The sequence below is a fragment of the Bradysia coprophila genome, unplaced genomic scaffold (assembly GCF_014529535.1).
Source record: "Bradysia coprophila strain Holo2 unplaced genomic scaffold, BU_Bcop_v1 contig_232, whole genome shotgun sequence".
In the NCBI taxonomy this organism is placed as follows: domain Eukaryota; kingdom Metazoa; phylum Arthropoda; class Insecta; order Diptera; family Sciaridae; genus Bradysia; species Bradysia coprophila.
The window spans coordinates 3,727,080-3,743,544 of record NW_023503493.1 but is presented as its reverse complement, the minus strand read 5'-3'; the positions used below and the strand labels follow the sequence as shown (position 1 = coordinate 3,743,544).

Genomic DNA, 16,465 nt, shown 5'->3' with positions numbered 1-16,465 from the left:
AAATTAATCAGTCACATGGGCCTTTACATGTGAGACATGTGTGTGCTACATAATGAATATATGGGGCAACCACTTTTTTCGACAGCAAAATAATCAGTCTTACATCGGCCTTCACTTCGTTATTTATTTCTTCGTTTAGAGACACCACTAACAGCCTTTCACCACTGCATTGGTTTCGTGGGACTTCTGAACCACGCTTCGAAGTATGCAAATACTCTCTGAGAAAGGCTAGGCGCGATATCTCGCCTAAATGTAGGCTAGACGTATTATACACAAATTCATCCATGTTCAATTTTACCTGGCACAATCGAAGATCAGTGACAGCACGCACTGTACATGGCAGAACCATTGCTACTAGATTTGCTAATAAAACCATCAAAACCGATTGAAAATCAAAATTTTCTGTTCAAAAGCCACCGTTTTGCTGGCGGGAACCGCCTACAATTCCAATTGTTTTTATTGTGTGAAAGCTGGGCTGTCGTTGACTGTATAATTACAGACTTTTTATCGTTGGAAATTGTGATTTGTGATTAAATCCAGGCACATGAAAATATTATGGTCGAATTTAGAATGCTTAATGCGGTATACTCGCTCGCTAATTGAATTGGATGACAGCTATGACACATAAATGATTTTAATGGATGTGACACACGTAATCGTCGAACACACAACAATACAATTAGTGAAAGTGACGACCGTAAGAAAGTAATTAAATTCGAATCACAGATAATTGATTTGGTCATTATGGATAGGTTGCTAGAGGAAAGGGTACAAGAATTCCAATAAGCGTATTAAAATGGTCGTACGTCGACGACAATACCCAGCAATCATTCATCGGATTCCTTTAGACTAATTTATAATTTGTATGACAAATGGAGTAACAGTTAACTGCAGGACATTGTACACAAAGTATCTGATCTTTTCGCCACCTAACCTTACATTTTTATAATGAATTATTTTCGCAAGGGGGCAAACTGTTATGTAATGGTTAGCTTTCGCACAGGGTAGACAATAAAAGCATTTACTTGAATCGTTAATAATTCATAGCCTGCAATGATAGATTTTAATTGTCATTTTTGTCAAAAACCGAGAATTTCTGAGTATAATAGATCATTTTCATTATACGGTACTTGTCAACGTAACCCCACTTAATTTTTCGTCAAGTAGTCCTTAACCTCAATCAATTGACGTTAACTACGTTCAATTTACTGATTTTTATATGAAAATCGTTCATTCAATTCATTCGATATTTTTCGACATGTCTGACAGTTGGGATCGTGTCTGACGTTTACAAGGTCATGAAAATGATCTATGTCAGCGCACAAAAGTCGTCGATTTAGCTCTGAGTGTATTTAAGAGGCATCGATGCTTAGCTAATATTGTAGCCTACATTTGCGATTTGCGTGTCTCGTATTTCAGTTTTGATTTATTTCATCAGAATTCTTTTCGAAAAATTTACGACCGCGAATGTAATGTGTTAGCTTGGTGGTAGGCGTTTCACCAGCAGTTTAACGAAATTTTTATAAACTACTGCAACCAAATCTATTTTCTGTTGAAAGCTATCACATGCGGGGTCGTTATTGCGGTCCTATATTTTTGAAACGGCCTTCTGGTGGAATGATATCATCAAAAGTAAACTAAAATCCAGTATTTAAAAATCGCCTAAATGTATACTTTTCAGCAAAGCATCGATGCCTCTTAAATGAACGAAAATTCTTTGTTCTCAATATAATCTCATCTCATCAATGCGTTTCGGATAGGCTATATCCTCGCTAACCATTTAATAAAATCAAAAAGTAAAACCAAACTCAATTAAAGTAAAAAATAATTGGAAAACTCGCCAGCAGCACGTCCTATTAATTCCTAGAACTGTAAATAATCAAATCAAATCAAATAATCAATTACAACTGATGATCAATCGAAATAAAATCACGTCAATTATTGGATGGCTTTAGGATAATATGGTTAAAATGGCGATGATGGTTTAATCTTGTTTTGAATTGATTCCATCAATTGGTATAACACTATTTCGATAATTTTGCACCCATTTCGCTTTCATCAAACGCTGTCAGCGTTTGAATTGTGCAAAGGCGGTATCAATAAATCACGTCCACTTTTTACAGTGACATCGTCATTATATCATTAAAAACTCGACAAATATGCGTTTTCGTGAGTCAAATATGTGTCTTCCCTCCAATTAGGATACATACTAAGGCAGAACGCATTTTACTCATGAAAACGTACATTTTTTGAGTTATTAATGATAATTTAGTTATGCTGGCAGCACTGAAAATGTGGACGTGGCATTATCCACAAATTATTTGAAAAAATGTTTACACGCATCGTGATACGAAAACACGGGAAATTCCGAGTAGAACGTTCTTCGAAACAATGGTTTTTATAAGGGTAAATATAAGATGTTACAAACATTCCGAGTAGCCAAACAGATCTTTTCCTCAAAAGCGACTGCACACATACAAAGGTCTCTGTCTGCTTATTTTGGTTATGTATCTTTCATATCACCAGTCAGTCATAGTAGTGTAAATATCTATATTCATCTCCAAGGGATCATTCATAAATGAAAATCGATTTTTTCGGTGCTGTCAACATATTTAAATCATTAGTAACTCGGGTGGGACCGTCCAGGTAGCTCAATCGATAGAACAATGGACTCACGCCCTATATGTCACGGGTTCGACTCCCGTGTCAGTCATAGTTCATAGGGTTTTTCCTAATCGTAAATGATTAGTCTCTGCTGTTAGTTACTAGTCAGCTCTGTCGACCGTAATAGGTTTCTACGAAAACACCAAAAAATGCTGAACACAGTTCTTGTACGTCATACGCATAAGTCTCAATCGTGATTCTAAAAATGTCAACTACTAGCGACACCTATGTTCTAATAGATAAATCATACGATTCACAATTGTAAAATCTATCGAAAATATGGGTAATGGACAACAGGCCCATTGGCGGCTTAGGTGCTTGATAAGCATTAGCTTTCCTGTCCATCGTATCCTATACTCCTATCCTAACTCGCATGCTTTTTGTGGATTCTATTCTTTCTTCTACCTCCCAATAAGTGGGTGATTTACGTATGCTGGCAGCACTGAAAAAAACGTATTTTTGAATGATCCCCAATGTTAATATCACTTGTGCCAAAAAAAACGATTTTAATAGATTGATTTCAGCAGTATTCAATCCTGCGCTACCTATCCACCTCGACACATTTTTTTTACTTAACCAAGCCAAATGTCAGTCGTCACATTATACTTTCTTCTCCGGCAAATTGCCATAAATTTGAATTCCATTTTACGGTAATAACAACTGCTCCAACATTCATGTGTACCTCATTTTGCCATTTTCATCTCTATGACATTTTTCTGCTGCTGCCAGAGACTATAAACTTAATGGTGTTACACAATAAAAGCACTGCTCCATGCTCATACACACACAAAAAAAGCGGAGAACACAAAAAAGTGTAAAATGCATGACAGGAAGTATTTTATAGTTATGCTTTCTATGAGGCCCCGTCTTGAGAGCAATATCTCTAAAGAGGTAATGTGCACAGCATAATTATTATTATTTGCAGTTGTGCAGCTAAACATTGTGACACAGATGAGTGTTTGATATGGAATTTACAAAATGTTGAGAGTTTGACAAGTTTTTAAGTGTCCCCCGTCAGAGTGAAGAGCAAATTCAGTTTTGATGGAAAGGTAAAACTTCCAGGTTAAATGTAATTGTGTGACTGTTACCGATATTTTGTTCGGAAGGAGGGAAATGACAGTTCATTACCAGCTAATGCACTCACAAATAAATCCTATTCTCATCACTCTTAACTCTAGCTAAAGGTTTCCATGTTTCGGGGAATACACAATTAGCAGCAGAGAATTGTTTCGAAAGTCTTTGCGACCACTTCGGTAACAATATAACAGAAAAAATGAAAATGTTTAACACGGCGGAAAAGTGGTCATCCATGTGAAAGTCGAGAACAATAATAAGACTGGCGGTAAGACAACAGTTCCTTCATAAATGTTGAGGAATGAGTGAAATATTATTTGTCTTACTTGGGGGATAGAAGTTTTAGCACATTAGTTCGTAATCGACGTCAAACATTATTCTAAGCAAGAAATGGTTCTTCGGTACACTTCTAAAATGCACTAATTTTTTGAGAATCGGAAAAATGGAATTTACCTGAAACAGACAGTCGCCAAATATTTTAGAAACATTCACTTGGTAGAGTAACTAAATTTACTGCTGTGATCGAATACTGTCTCAATAGCGCAGTGTATAAGTTGAGACTTCGCATTGAATTATTGAATTGCCTGTTGTGGGTTCGAAACTCAACCGCAACACAAATAATTCGTTTCATCCGGTTGTTTTACACAATAATGACATCTGATTGAATCGGTTATTAAGTTGCGCCTTGGATTTAGTACCGACAACGTCTCTTTGTGTTACATGTACTTCGTTCGTTGGTAATGTCATTCAGTCAGTTAGGCGAAAGGCCCGTTGTGTGTTGTCTTTTACTGACAGCGCCTGTTTTGATATCTTGATTTTGGAGGCTTCCTGACATTTTGGGTAAATTCAATTTTTCCAATTAAGTTTGTGGAAAAATCGGTGCCTCTAAAGGCCAGGTCGACCTGAAACCTGAAGCTCAGATTATCTGAATCTGATTAGAACTCAACGTGTCTGAAAATTTTTACCTGACAGCTATAGAATTCTTCATGTTTTCTGGTGGTTTGTAACTGATTCCAAAAGAATTTCGTTGAACAAATGAAAATCTAGATTTTTATGAGGCAAACTCGCAACAAGAATGAAAAGAATGAAATACTAATCTACCTGAGTTTTTACCCATGGTCGAATTTCAGGTAAATTGCCAAAAATTTCCAAAAACTGCGAACATCCGAAAACTGAACTTTTCCATCATTTCGAACGGTTTTGGCAACTACTGAGCTCAGCCTTGTGTTTTAGCCGGCTCTCAATGATTTTGTTTTCAAATGAAGTCGATGAAGTAAGATGAGAGCGTCAATTACCAAACAAAATCATTGAGAGCCGGCTAAAACACATGGCTGAGCTCAGTAGTTGCCAAAACCGTTCGAAATGATGGAAAAGTTCAGTTCTTGAACGTTCACAGTTTTTTTTCGAAATTTTTGGCAATTTTGGAAAAAATTTCCAAAAATAGGCCCTGGTCTGAATCTGATTAGAAGGGAACCTGACTTAATATTTTTACCTGACCTGAATATACCTGAAATATAATCAAGGCAAATCAGGTCAGATTTCAGGTGGAATTTCAGCATGATGAGATTCCTTGCGATCAATTCCTCCCATCGTTCTTCGAAAGGATATAAGCTGGACTATGGCCTTTACACCACTCCCAACACCACTGACAATCCAGTTCCCGATGTAACTCCCACATCATCCCACATCTGCCATAGAGCGTGGTTCCCCAGAAGCCTTTTGCATTAATGATCCCAATTTCTTTATAAATGTCCTTGTCTCAGGACCCATGCTACCTAGTGATTCAAAAGCAATAGGTGTGAATCCGTCATCTCTAGAAATTCCTGGAGGCTGTACTAAATTCGGAAACCCTGCAAGATAAACCATGTAACGTTTTTAACGTTTTAAAGTTTTCTGCACGTTTTTACCACAAAGACATTTATGTTCTTCGGATAATTGACAACCTAGACGAAGACCAACAGCAATGCCTTTTTGAATTTTTTACCTACTTTTTTATCTGCCTTTTTAAATTTTTTATTTCAACGTTTACATTAATTCAATGAAAAATAGCAAAATTATAACACACATACGAGAGATCAAAAATAGAAAGCACCGATAGAAAATAATAATTTACCGATTAAAAATACCGAAATACCGATAAAATATAATAAATTACCGATAAATAATAATAAACTACCGATAGAAAATAATGAACTACCGATTAATATTAATGAATAGATAATGATAGAAAATAATAAGTTACCGACAAAAAATTAAAAATGATCGATAAAATGAACAATCTATCGGTATTTCAGCACTTTTTATCGGTGAAAACTTATCGGTAGTTTGAAATATTTTTATCGGTACTCGGGAATTTCGCTATCGGTACTTTATTATTTTTTATCGGTACCGTGTTTATCGGTCATTTATTATTTTTTATCGGTAGTTTTGAATTAATTTATCGGTCGTTTATTAGTATCCAACTGAATTCAGATCGACCCTAAATTCAGGTTCAGATACCAGACCTGTAAATCAATTCTCAAATCACAAAATGAGTCAAATTCTTTTATTTTACTAATTATTTTTAACTTTATGCAGTCTGTTCATCTCATTTGAAATTACAATTTTATGGCTTGGTGTTCTGTGAGTATACTACTCATCGAGTCGACTTGTCGTTCTTTTCCCTATGCATCTGATCGAATTTCAAGTGCTGTGAGTGTTTCATTATAGATTAATTTAACATTCGTCACATAATACCGATTTAATGACATCGGCGAATTTCCCTCTAGATTTGCAATTTACGGCAACGAAATATGGTTGAAGTTTTTCCTTTTAGGAATTAGATACACACAGTCACGCTTGCTCGCCTGAACAGTGAATTAAAATAATTGCATTTCAATCGATAAAAATTTTGTATCATAAGTAAAAGGAAAATACCAACAGCGCCTGAGTAATATAGGGTAAGCATACCAATTTTCTGACGAGTCGGAAAGCTATTGTTCTTTCATTTGTTTGTTAAAAAAAAGTTTGAAAGAATGGACGACCAATAGATGTCGGAAGACTCAGTCTTGTCCGTGGATTGGTACACTTACCCTACAAATCGAAATTGCGATAACATTTTCACCGTTTTAATAGGAAACGAAACATTGCATGATACCCAGCGACTGTGAGGTCACCGGTTTAATTAACTATTATTTACGATTACAGCCATTTGAATTTAATACTTGCCAGCCTGTGTGTATAGCCTTGCTTGGCTCTGCACGCAATCTTGCAAGAAGAACGTTCATAACCTACATCGCAGAGCGTCTGACCGAAGAATTAGTCGCTAGGTCCTATTACTAAGACATTCAAGTCTTGTGGGCATTTTAGAAAACTGAAACGGAGTCCAACTAACTTTAACAACTCCAAGCAAAACTGTAATAGTCGAGACTTCATCGACATTTTCTGGACATTTACCCGCACTGATGATGAGGTCATTGAACTGAATTTACACTGCACTTATGCACTTGTGTAGGTTACCCCTCGCCTGACAAAAAAAACGTTTTGTGTATGCCTGCTATCAGCTTTTTATAATGCATACCCATCCTGTGCGCTCCACCAGACAGCCAATTTCAACTTCATCGAATTTCAAACAAACACAGCTGATTGCAAAAAAAAAACCATTTCAAATATCGAGCGTTGTATCACCAAATTGTTTTATTCAAAAAGAATATTTCCATTCGTTTCGGAACGGTGCACTACATGCTCATAACATTCTCATAATTTCTATTTCACATCCTTTGGACAATGTGCTTCTCACGTGATTTTTTGTCAAAGCAATAAGAGACGGGTACAAAGAACCAACTGATCTGAGAATCTGGAACGAACATTTTTACGATATGAATGGCATTTCAAAACGAATAAGTGGAGGGGTGGAAATGAATCCATCGAGAAGAAGAGGTGGTATTCAAAACACTTTTAGGACAAACTAAAATCTGGGCACTGTCTGGTTCAAGTATCTCATATTTTGTTGGTTCTGTTCACACTCTAAAATGTAACCAACTACAATGGTGCGCAAAGGGATAGAACCACAATTTGACCGTTATTTCAAGTTAAATCCGTTCCAATTCCACTGTCGTCAGGGCTTGACTGACTACCCAAAAGTACTTCGAGCAATGAGAATTTGTAAAAGGACTTTTGTTCATACAACAAATCTAAAATACCTATTGGTATCGCCAGAATGCCTATATGGCCACATCGGGCTTGTCTGTCAGATTCCACATCTTCATTTAAACATCTACTACTTCATTTATGCAAAGTATCGCAGTATGTTTGATACAAAATCTATTACTTCAATATGTTCATCATACATTCCACTACTTAAGCGAACAATTAGCCAGTGCTCATCGTTAATAATTATCGTCGTCGTCGATTGCAGATGATTAGCCAATTCTTTATGTCGTGAAAATTTGGAGAGGGCACGTAGAATGCAGGAAGGTTCATATCAATGAACAGTAGGGGAACAGTCATCAACAGTCCATTATCGAATAGGGATTAAAATTAAAATGATTTTTTCACAAATAAAATCTGATTAGAAAAAGAAGAAGTTGGGAGCGACGTCACATCCGGTACACTGTGTGAATGCCGGAGTTGTGTGAATAAATCTTGTAAAAATGTAATCCTTTGTGCCAGTGAGTTCCTTTTTATTCGCATTTTTGCTTGTTCCCTGCCATTGAACCGTCTTTCACAAAATTATGTGTGTGCTGACGTATTTCCTTTATGAAACCTGAAGCGTACAGAAATTGAGCGTTTTCTGTTTCTTAGCTGTTCCAATACGTTGTCAAATGATAGTTTTTTCTCCCACACTTCGTAACGATGCGAATATACCGAGCTGCACACACTCACCCATATATAGCATCAAAGAGGTTTATTAAACGAAATTGATGGCGAAAATTATTTGAAGGAATCAGAATCGGTGAATTTTCAACAATTTTTTCTTTCTTTTTTGGTTCAGATGATGAAAAGTATTGGATGTGGAAGTGGGTGAAACAAAATGGGAAAATCGGATTGCTACACATTCAGTCGGGTAAAAGAATCGGGAATCCATAAACGTTTCAGAGTGTCGTCGATATTTTAATGATTTGTAGCAATTCGATTGTCTTTTGTCTTTTGCTAAATGGATATTTTATATGTTCGACGTGTATATGTGGCATGGTGTGGGGAAACATGCTTTCGGCAATGTGGAAGCACATATATATAAGCAAGTGCCAGATATAACGGAAGTCTTTGAATACAAATACGGTTATAGCAGAGACAAAGAGAGAGAGAGAGAGCCAAATCTTGTGAACGAAAAGTTTATTTTCGATTTGATATCGGTTTGGTAAAGATGGTTTCACCCCGAACTATATCATACGAATATGTCTGTTAGTATGTTCCAGGTAATTTGAAAAGTTTTTGTGCTATCGAGATTGAAGTTTCGAATTCTGCTTTAAGTTGTAAATCGGATCGTAAGTTAGTCAGTAGTTTTGGTTTGATTTTGATAGGGAAATATCTTTTGTCACTACCGTATGCTATAATACGTAGACCGGAATTGTCACCTACGGTTGTACACTTCCATTTTAATGAGAACCATTGTAATGTTCCGATTAACCGAAAAATCTGATTAACTGAAATGAAAGAGAGGGGCAACAAAAGGTGTCAGGCTGATGTTGATCGAAATCAAACTCAACGTCATAATTTACTCTCTGTCTACCTGCCACTACTGTTGATTCCACTATTGTGGAATTCACTTTGAAAACAATAAACAAAATTTCTTGTAATACCAGTAAAAGCCAGTTTCGAGATATCTTGCCACAGTTCAGCACAGTTCTGGTGATGAGGTGTATGAAAATTTACTTTCATTTCGCTTACAATTCGCTAGACTTTTTCATGCATGAAGGTATGACTAACTTCTTATTAAGCTAGCAGTGTCGTGGTAACTTGTCCATCATAATGGAAACTGGCGGGTCAGATGAAGTGTATACAAATTTACCTTCATTTTGATTACAATTCGCTAGACTTTTTCATGCGTAGAGATATGACTTTTAAAGTTGCTTGCCCCTTTGGTACTGTTTCCTGATGGGATGGCATTTTAATAAGGTTCATACAAATTAAAATTGCATTTTTTATCGCACGAAACCACTGTAAAAAACATAGCTAACGCCGACTCGTACGAAACACCTATTCGTATCAAAAGCCTTTAATGTGAAACTCTTCATTTCTCTTACTTCATTTTCTTCTCTGCTGAAAAACTATTCTTCCTTTAAAATCACTTACATTATCCACTCTTTGCCTTGTTATCATATACAATTAAATTGCCGGAGGCAATATAGACAGCCCCGTACGAAGACAAATTTCATAAATTCCTATTTAAACAGCTATGTACCGCTATATTTAACTATATTTCACTATAAATAAACATTTCACAGAGGAATATGCTATTATATAGCTCTATATGCCTGTATATAGCTCAATATAGCTGTATATAGGTATATATAGATGTCCGTATATGGAATCCCTGAAACCCCACACACATAACAAATTATTTCCATGTTAACAGAAACTCTCTAAGTATCATTTTTCCCAAGATATTTCTATTTTACTAAAATCCAATATGGCCGCCGGCAGCCATTTTGTTAGGAAATAGTACCGACGCTTTACATTCGTTAATACCTTTCAAACAAAAAAAAATTCATGAAATTCGGTCAAAATTTACTCGAGATATTGTCAAAATACACCACGTTCACTGTACTTCCGAGTAGCCAGATAAGAGCTCACTCCAAGAGACCTAGCTCACGCTCCGGAGAACATAATTTCATAAAATTTGTTTTCCCTAATTGGTACGGTCAATACCTATCTAATAAAGCTAAAACAGACGAAATATGTTCAAATGTGGCCGACCTACAAGCAAAAACTGCTTGCCGCCCTGTGCCTGTTCCACACCAAGGGGTCTAACTCACAAGTCGGTCATCCGATTTCCATAAACTTTTTTTTTGTCGATCGGTATTGTAAATATCTTTCATTCGATGTATCATTTACGAGTATAGCGTTTAAATGTCCGGAGATATCTTCGAAAAACCGTAAAGCACTTATTGGGCCACAGCTCGGGAGGGGTCGATCCAAAATCACTCATCTTCGAACTTAGCCTGTCTTTTGACATTACCGAACGGGAAAAAAAAAGAATTTTCAAAATCGGATGCGTTTTACTCAAGTTATCGTGCAGACAGACAGACGGACATTTTTTTTTTCGCGGATTTGGCATCTCTAGACAACCACAATAGGTTTCCCCTTACTCAGGGAGTCCAATTCGACGTGTTACAAACGTATGCGTAAACCTATAAGACCCCAGTACTTCGTACGGGTCTAAAAACAAAACATTTTCTTCTTATACGTCCGAAACATGCACCCAACCATTGGTCTCACAATTACGTTCATATCCACTTCATGTTGCCGTTCTCTCCGTTGGTATACTTTAAATGTAATTAGATAGGTAGATAATAAGACGTTTTAGAGGGTCCGACTACGGTGTTGGACAAGAACCTGGATCTACGATCTTTCGTTCTCAACCTCCGGTTATCGTCGTTTATCAAACATAAAAAGCATTAAAGTTACATGATACAAGGTAGTAAGTCAAATTCGTTATCCAATAAATCATTAGTCATGGTGAGGCGGTTAAGGTTTAGCATTAGTGTAACACAATTTCTAAGAAATCTGGCCACCGTTGCATGGAATTTGCATGGAATCCTGTTTCTTCTTGAGCGGTGCGTGCATTTCGGTCGACTTAGGCTAAGCAGTCTTTGAACAAAGAAGAAAAGTTTTGTATGCCGTGTCCCAGTCCCATCATATTCACGCTATCCCATTAGTAGTTGGTATTTCCTTACCGTACCTTTTCCGGTGACTGCTGATATTCCTAGGACGGGCTCTGGTCCTATGTATTGGTTCGAAGCTCCTACACCAGCAAGTTTATGAAAGTTTAACTTCATTTCTCTTACAATTCGCTAGTCTTTTGCATGTGTAAAGGTATGACTAGCCTGTTACTAAGCTAAATGTTTCGTGGACTTGCTATCATGGAAACTGACGTGTCTTGTGAGGTATGAAAGTTTTCTGTCATGTTTAGGTTTTGTTTTGGTTGTCACTGTCGACATGGCCTGATGAGATGGCATTTTAATAAATTTCAGACAAATCGTCTCGTCGTCTTTCATCACTCAGATCGAAACAGTGGCCAAATACTCCACTCCTTTTTCTTCTTATACGTCCGAAACATACCCAGCCGTTGGACAATTAAGTATATTTCCACTTCATGTTGCCGGTCTCTCCGTTGATACACTTTGACTGTAATTACGCTTCAGTTTGTTTTCCACAAAATCATTCATTTACTTTTCACGAAAATTACATTTTTTTCCTCGAAATGAAACATTCGCTAGCTTTCACCTAAAACCAATGAAAATGACCGGAAGCTGTGTTAACTTTTCGCCCATAATTAATCAACGTCCGGAATGAATTACACAAACTAAATTTTCGGGATCAAATACGAGAGAGATAAAAAAAAATTCCTTCGACCAGGCAAACAGTCAAACAGCATCCAAAAACACACACATAAAACATACATTCGTTATGCCCGTTATCCCATTTTAATCATTTAACTTCCATATTCTTTATAGTAAAAATAGACGAGGAAAAAACTGCCACAAAACCACTCATTTGGGTTAGACCGTACACCATAGCCATACAATTATGTCTGTGTACGAGTTGGTATCCCGTATTGAAGAGTAGTGCAAATTAAAATCTAAAACTAAACACAATTCGGGGTAGGGAAAAAAAGCAAATAAAAATTTCCTTTCCCAGGCGTTTATATTGAAAGGAATTTTGTTAATTTAAGAGTATGTTTCTGTGTGTAGCTGATTCTCCACGTCATTCACCGTTATAAAAATTCCTAAAATACAGAACTTTCGAGCACACAGCCTTTTGTGATGCAAGCTCTTTTGCCATTCGGTGTGGTTTACTAAATACGTATAGCCCGACGTTCTGTTGAATGGTGTTACACCTAAGAGTTTCCATAGCCTTGTTCATCTTTACCGTCCCCGTAATCAACGAAGCGCAAAAAAGCTTCACATAAAACTCTAAACTCCGGGCATTATGTTTCATGTTTCCAGTTTCATGTTTAGGTGAAACAATCGATGATGGTTGAGTGGTGCGAGGCGTTTCTGGATTGTCTAAGCTAACCATTAACCGGGCGGACGGGAAGAATGGGTAGCCATATATGCACACAGAGAGAAAGAGGAGGATGGTTCGTGGAATAAAGAGATCATTTTCGGAAAGTAATCACAATAGCGCATTGAATTTCGCCTTGTTTAATTAAACACTTCTAGCTATTGCGAAACACGAGAGCAAATGGGGTTCCATTTACCTCAACAAATTCGTAACGACATTGTTATAGGTGCTTGTTAAAGTTTCATGAGTTTTGGTTTACATGTACAAATTTAGTAGTTTGCCCGTAATGTAAATATAGGTGAAGGTGGTGGTTTATACACAGCATATCTACATCCGAAAGCTCTTCGCTTGACTTGGTTTTTAAGTCATTTTGTGTATAAATACAGTACAAACACACACCCATACACTTAACGTAGTGGAGGAGAAATGATTTTAGCTTAGTGGCAAACAACGAGGAAAATACGTACACACAACACTCAAAACAATATTCAACAATGCCCTGTGCTGTGTATAGTAATGCGTTCTGTGTTATGCCATGCAAAATGAAAATTATCGACCTTTGTTGGATACGATGCTGAAGTTTGAGCGCATAATGTGTAATTGATATCGGGTCAGGGTGAAATAACTTTGGCGAATATAATTTAATGTGTGTAGAGTTTATGCAAAATGAATTATTAATACACTGTGGCTATTCGCACGCGCGTGCGAATAGCCATGACACTTGGGATTTGACTATTCGCACTCGCGTGCGAATAGCCATTCCACACTGTAGTAGACTATTCGCACGCGCGTGCGAATAGCCATTTCACATTGAACCTGACTATTCGCACGCGCGTGCGAATAGCCATTTTACATTGGGTTTGACTATTCGCACGCATTCACATTTTATCTCAAATCAAAACGATTCCATTTTGTCGTTATAGCGTTATTTATTGGCTGAAAACTTCAATTTAACATGTCTTTAGCGTAAATTCATTCAAAAAACATATACAAATATTTTGAGATCAGAATTAAATCGAAATATCCAAAACTTACGTTACATTAAATGACGGATTTTTTTTTAAATTAATTCAAAATAAGTAAAAGCAAAAATATCGAAAGGGTCACAATTTAATTTTTCCTTTTAACGACTTAATGTAACGACAAAGCGTTTCGTTCGATCTTAGCCTCCTACGAAATTTAACGCAAGATGGTATGTATAGTATACATTCTTTTTCATATTGGCACATTCATTGTTCCACTTTGGAACAAACCATTTTTTGCTGGAATAAAGCGAAAAACGTTTTGGAACATTTGAATTTACAATTATTTTTATTGGAACATTTTAATGCTGACAATATCGAAATGTTGAACATAAAAAATGATTTTTTCCGAAATTTTTTCATTAGTTTCTATTTTTTCTATGTAGTTCATGGTGCATTGGCTTGCCATGATCAATATGATTATCTGGACGAGCGCTGCGAAATTCAAGATTGTTTTGGGTGTTGACTGAAGAATCTTTTTAATGCTCAACTTTAATTTTAATCACTCTACTCACTTTTTATCACTCCTTTTGAGCCATTAATGGTAAATAATAATTCTGTTCTGAACAAATTTTGAACCCATGACACTAAAACCAATTGCTCATGAAGCAACAACTCTAACCATCACGTAATTTTCCGTACCTAGGGTTAAATGTATGGCGAATGTAGTTCTGTGTTTTAAAACAACCTTGTATGTAACACGTTGCGAAACCTCTTTTCGCAACTTGTTGCATGAAATACTATTTCGACACGTGTCTGTGTATAAATGAAGACACTCTCACATTGCCGTTTGTTGATCTATCAGTTTTACGAGTACTGGCTATTCGCACGCAAAATCGAGCGCCCATGAAAAATACGAATATGATTTTCGCGCGAAAATCATATTCGTATTTTTCATGGGCGCTCGATTTCGCGTGCGAATAGCCAGTACTCGTAGGCTTAGCTATTCGCACGCGCGTGCGAATAGTTAAATCCAATGTGAAATGGCTATTCGCACGCGCGTTCGAATAGTCTTCTACAGTGTAGAATGGCTATTCGCACGCGCGTGCGAATAGTCAATTACAATAAGGAATGGCTATTCGCACGCGCGTGCGAATAGCATCAGCCTTATTAATATGGATGGGAGGGAGGTTCAGCCACTGTAAAGATTTTCGAACATTTTGGGTTATGCGTTTTATTTTGCCGGTATCGGTTTACTGTCGAATAATTCGATAAATTTCGTTAACATTTTATTGGAAACCAATCAATTTTCGGCCCAATGCCGGTGCGGTCATTCCTAAACATTTTGCATGTGGAAATTGAGCTACATTATGGTAGGAAGACAAACGGCTTTGGACCGTAACGCTGTTTCGTAACAGGATTGTTTCGAAAATCGACTTTGAAAATTCGAACCAATTCCTCCTCTTCCATATGGTCAAAAGCAAGGCAGCTAGAGAGCTGCCTTGTCAAAGCCTAATATCACAGTGTCTTGACCGAGGATTCGCATTGAACTATTTTGAGTTGCCAGTTCGTGGGTTCGAATTTCAACCGCAACACTATGATTCTGTTCATCAGATTTGTCCACCAGGCATGAGCGCCGACGGAGAAACCTCGGCGGCGGCTAGCCGAAAAAAATTTCTCGGCGGCGGCGAAAAAATCGGCTTGTGCCGGCTTAAAACGGCTCGGCTGGAGGTTCCTTTTAACTTTTTTTCAAAATAGAAACGTTTAGATAAATTCATGGAAAATGAACTAGTAAGCATGAAAATGAAATTGTACGGAAAGCGAAAATGTAGGTAGATTAGGTTGTTCAATGTGCAAGTGGAACTGGTCTTGTTACAAGCAAGTCTCTGAGTCTAAGGTTCACTAACACGTCAAGTTTTAATGCCTCAAAACTTGAACTAAATGGAAAATCATGCTCCGGTACACTCATTTAACTCATTAACAAAATGGTTTTCGAGAAGAAATCGAAAGCTCACGAAAATCAAGTAAAAATTGAAAAGAAAAAAAATCGAGAAAATTCGCAAAGATCGATAAAGTATTCTCAAATTTGTGAATTAACTGATTGTGCGCCTTCGGCTCGTTCCGCAAAGGTCATACTTGCCAAAACAAAAAACTTAGAAGCGAGGACATAATATACCATTCTGGAAAATTCATGAAAATTCAAGAAAATTTTCAAAATTTTCTTAATTTTGAAAAAAAAAATCAAAAAGTACTTGAGCTGCTTAGGATCAACAGGAATCTCGGTTTTCAAAATTATTTCACCCATTCACCTTTCGAAATCTTTATTTCATTTTCCAGCCGTTTTAAGCCGGCTTGAGCCGTGTTTTTGGCACCGGCACGGCTGCGGCGCGGCTTGCTCAAAAATGGGCGGCGGCGGCTTGACCGGCGGCTTATTTTCGGCGGCGCTCATGCCTGTTGTCCACAATAACTGAACATCTGGTTGAATCGGAACACTGGTTTGCGGCTGTGATAGTATCTACGAGCGACATTTCTCCTTCTTCCGTTGCACTAAGTGTTCT

General features: G+C 37.1%; 1 protein-coding gene across 2 annotated transcripts in view; it reads left to right on the top strand.

Annotated features, from left to right (window-relative positions):
- LOC119075946 (furin-like protease 2) overlaps positions 1-16,465 on the top strand; it is a 196,903-nt gene that overhangs the window by 144,499 nt on the left and 35,939 nt on the right. The gene's annotated exons all lie outside the window — the stretch shown is intronic.